Here is a 5295-nt window from a genome sequence, read left to right on the forward strand (position 1 = left end):
TTTTCGAAAAATCAGAGTGCTGAAACTTACACTTAATTAAAATCACTTTCATCAAATACTCCTTCCATTGCATTTTGTAGTAAATCGCGTTCATCAAATACTCCATCCATTGCATTTCGTGATAAATCAATCCTAGTTGATGGCGGTGTTTCATTTTTTGATTTTTGTACCAATCGCCGCATAAGACACTGCACTACCCAAGACGAACCTGCTGTTCTGTACCTATTTCGCCCATTTGTGCTGACACTAAGCTACCTAGCCAAGCAAATGGCCGAATCTTCTTTTCCGCCATCATCCCTTTGAAAGAAGCTAAATCTTTACGCAATCCAGCCAATGTGGTATCTTTATAAAAATTAAACATTAAATGCAACGGATGCGCATTTGATAAATTTGTGTTTTTCAAAAGTGGATTAGGCCTCCATGTATTGGAATTAATAAATACCTTTCTTTTTCTCAGCGGCTTCTCACACACGCTACTGTCATCAGTTAGCTTTCATTACAAAAAAAAAGATAAAAACATTAGGGTTTTTCACGCAATAGATCAAGTGGCCTGGCACTCTGCCAGAAGAGTAGATTACCACAAGCAACGACTATTGACAACAGCATTGCTTGAGTTAATCTGCTCTTCTGCCAGAGTGTCAGGCCACTTGCTCAATTTGGTGAATAGCCATATACATAATTTTGGTTTGTTTTTTAATAAATTTGCTTACTGTATTGATTTCCAGCGTCGAGTTGGCTTGCGGACTTTCTGGTTCAGAGCCCAGCTTTTTAAAAGGAAAATAAATATCAAGAAAATATAAGAAAAAGCGAATTTAAATTTTAAAAATACCTCGAAATTGCTTTGCCCCTCTCTCATATTTGTGTGAATTCCCAAAAATTGCAATTGTGAGAAGCACCACAGCTTTGGTGTATATATATCGCAAAGTCCGGAACCACTCTTTTTAGAGGCGCGCATCTCTCGTATCTCCCTCATAAACTCCACCCTTAAATTTTTCCATTTTCTTTTTATTTCGTTTACATTAAAGTTATTTTCCATTTCTTGGCAAATTTCATTAAATGCTTGAGCTTTGGCGTCGCGGTTTAAATATTCCGCTGACCTCACATTGTATATACATTCTTTTTGCTGCACTAAATTTATTAGTGTTTCCACGTCTGATTCAGACCATTTCCGAGTCACTGACATTTTCTTTGATATACTTATGTATATATTTCGGTATTTTTAAGAAATACTTTAAACAATTCAATATTACAAAAAGCGTGGTAAAATACGCGTATGTGCAAATTATGGCGCGATTGGAAAATGTATATGAAAGGAAATGTCAAATTTGATTTGCAGCTAACTTAAATTCACTAAGACGAACGAGAGCACAAAGCGTGTTTCCCGAGTACGGGCGACTCGGTACCCGTCCCCTTTCCTCGTCGCTCTCTCCCCTACAAGCTTCGAGTTTCCGCAACAAAAGTTTCCGTGTCTGAACATCGACTTTCAATGCAAAAGTGAATTACAAAACAGCTAATATGCACGCAAGCAAGTCGGTACTCACCACCAGTGTTGCCATTTCTGTTTCTACGGTCCCGCCAGATTAATAAACAAAAATCGCTAGAATCCTGCTAAATCATTTAAATTCTATAAACTCTTATGAAAAAAAGTTTCTTTTATAATTTAGCAGTTAAACTTTATTTGATAAAATTAGAGATCATATGTTTATAAAAAACCATCAGTTTTTTAACAAAAACAAAATTGGAACTTCGTTATAAGGTTTTATAACCAGTGTTGGGATTTTGTGGCATTAAATTAAGTATAAATATTGATTTTTAAGAGTTTTATACCATTTCTATGAAAAATGTTTTTTTTCTCCATATAAAATACATGGAAAACTTTGAGCGCTTTGAGCACCCCCTAAATATTTTTTGATTTCAAAATAAAAAAATAGGGGTATATTTCTTTATATAGAACAATCCTAGGGGATGCCGCATTAAAAATCCGACCTTATTTTTTTTACATACATTTTTGGACCACTTTAATGTACATACATATGTGTACAAATGCATTGTTTCAAATAAAATATATATCTTGATTGAATTAAAGTGAAAATTCAATTGGTTCTATAAAAGTTTAAAATCGTTATTAGTGCGTTACTATTTATTTTGGCTTTGATAAATACAGCAATACTTATATCTTGGACCGATCACTAATGTAGTATAGATGCATATTAAATATTACTGAAACAAATTTTTGATGTTTTGATTTGTCCCAAGTTGCGGTGCTTTTAGGAAAGTTGGCAGCCATGGGGTCTCACATACGTGAGTACTTACATATACTTGTTCTCTCATTCCGATCACACATACAGATGCAATTCGCGCAAAATTGTCTGTTTCCCCCCCGGGCATAATTACGTCACCTCATCTGCCCAACGGTTTGCACATTTGCCCGCGGTTTGCACGTTTGGGCATTTTGCGCGTATGTGCACATTATGCCCATCGCTAACATATGGTAACTGCATAATAGTTGCGTTCCAGGTGCTTCACGATATTCACGAAATTCACGATTTGCAGGAACAGCTGTTTTCTCCATTAATAAACTTAATGGGAGGTGGTCACCTGGAACGACTTCCTGTAAAAACCTGCAAATCGTGAAGCATCTGGAACGCAAAAAAATATGTACAGATCATTTTAGATCAGAGGCGGGCATTTTTTGATTTTCCAAACATATGTAATTGGGCTTCAAAATGCTGCTTGCTGCGACGTCGACACATGTATACTATCATCGACTTCGTGCGTCTCACGATAATTGCCCTGAAGGAAAGATTGGTCCAATTGCTCCAAAAATATAGTCGTAGGTATAGTCGTTTTGTAACTAGACCAAAGATAGCCCAAAAACTTAAAGCAATGTAATGTAAAACAGGTGAATTGTACTAAAATAGGTCCGAATGTAATGCATGAGGTACGAGTTTTGTTCTAAAATTGGTTGCAATGTCATGCAGTAGCGGACAATGGGTATGATTAACGATTTGCTGATATGTAGCAGGGATTGGCAAAGGGTGCTGTTTTTGTGACTTTAAGCCTACTCACGTTAAAAACGGAGGATGAACGAACACCACCGCAAAGCGTGCTGTCTTGCAAATACAGCCACCACAAGTGAACGATACTTATAACAGCTCATACTGATGTTGACTGCGGCAAAACAGTATTCCGAGTGAACGTGTAGGAAACCAGCAACCGCCGTATTTGATCGACTGCCGAAAGCACGATACTGCAATTGGACGGTTACCGAAAACACGAGAGCTCATTTGGACGGTTGCCGAAAGCATGAGAGCTCATTGGGACGGTTGGCGAAGCAAGACGCCGCAGTTCATTTGTTGCAGAAGTCGTTTAACTTGTTTCTGAAAGCCATTTTATCTGTTGCTGAGGGCATCAAACGTTACCGAAGTCATGATACTGTATTTCAAAAACAATTCAACGACATTTGCTTGTTTGAAATGAAGCATTGATATGTACATACGTACGTACGCATGCACATTCCTCACAACTAGCCTGCCAACACGCTCTTGGCGACAGCAGTGAGTAAAGCAATTGAATGGTAGAAGCGCTATAAATACATACATACCAGACAACAGCCTGAGTTTACTTACTTCCATCTAAACAGTATGAACTCATTGCTGTGAACTCTATAAGGTTAGTGAGAACACCGTACAAACAGTGAGATTCATAGTTAGTTTTGAAATCAATGTTTAGCTGCAGTGTACTCATTTGAATTCAAATATGGCGTTGATATAATCTTTCCAAATCAAGTCAAGCGAGTGAAAAATGCTGTTATGAAAAGCAAGTCGAGCAATCGAATGACACCCATTGACTTCAAACAATTAGTAGAGAATACGACAATTTTGAAAAAATGGATATTGATGAAGTATTTTTTTTAAATTTATTAGTTTTACTAAATTATTTAGTTATGCACCTGACGTACATTTATATAATTAGTCTAATGCAATGTTACCTCAGAAGACATCGGCTTTATAAGGGACTTGAAAAATAAGTTGATTTATTATTTAAAAACAGTTACTGCTGAAAAGTAACAGATTTGCACAAAATTGTGCCTTTTTTATACCCGCCAGCAAAAGAGCTCAATAACTTTACCGAATCTAAGCAAAGGTACACAAAAGAGAAATGTTTACAAATTATGAGAACGTTAACTGAGAATTCTGACAGTACAATGGATCCACAAATTGCGGATACACCTTTGTTTCCTTCAGACAACTTTGAGCTGTTTTCAGGTCTTCTTAAACAACCTACCTTTGCGAGCAGAACTGATAAAGCTACTGCAGAGCTGCGGCGAAATGAAAATATTGAGGTATATTTTCATACGAACTTCGATATTATTAATTGGTGGGAGGTACACAAATGCGAAATACCGCTGCTGCATAAACTCAGTCGTAGAGCAATAAGAGCAATAGCCACTCCTTCAACTAGCGCATCGTCAGAAAGAGCTTTTTCTTCTGCTGGAAATGTTATTTATGACAAAAGATTCCACCTTTTGTCAAATGATTATGCCCTTAATCAGTTGATATTTTTGCATTATAATATGCAGTTAGGAAACCAATAAAATTAACAAAAATTGTCTTTACAAATGTTTTTTCTTTGATACTTTCATAACAGCAGTTATGCCATGCACTTGTTTTTCAAATCAAGCACTTGTTATTTGAATCGAGCACTTGATAGTGTGAATTACTCACTCAACTGACAATGGACCGAATGAATAAAAACAAATCAATTGCTTTTTCTTAAAATTGCATACCTTTTACTTCAATTTTGTTTGAATAAATCGAGTAAAGTGTAAGAAATTTTAAGAAAAAGCAATTGCTTATTTTTTATTCATACGGCCCAATGTGTTTTCAATGCTATCGTACGTTATGTTTGGAAATAAATGAGAGGGAGTGTGTGCAGATGTGAAAAGAAAGCGAGTGACTTAAAATGTAATTTGAGAGTATCCATGCAGATCTCTGATACATACATACTGTTACGATTATCCTTGAACCCTCGTCCGGATTACCCAAATATACTCGGGCTCGTATCGCTGGATTGTTAAATAAATGCTAACGATAACCAAATTGTAGTATAATTAACTTTATTGTACAACAAACAATTTACAGTATTTGCTAATACAGTAAAAACACTTTACAATACTTGTTAAAGCAATAACAACGCTTTACTACTTGTTAACACAATTAAACTTATAGCTTGCTTATTCGCAACTCAATTCTCCGCTCAGTTTACTTGTAGCTTGCTGACTTGTAACTAACT

This window comes from Rhagoletis pomonella, unplaced genomic scaffold (genome assembly GCF_013731165.1).
Source record: "Rhagoletis pomonella isolate Grant_MI unplaced genomic scaffold, Rhpom_1.0 Rhpom_scaffold_00009, whole genome shotgun sequence".
Lineage (NCBI taxonomy): Eukaryota > Metazoa > Arthropoda > Insecta > Diptera > Tephritidae > Rhagoletis > Rhagoletis pomonella.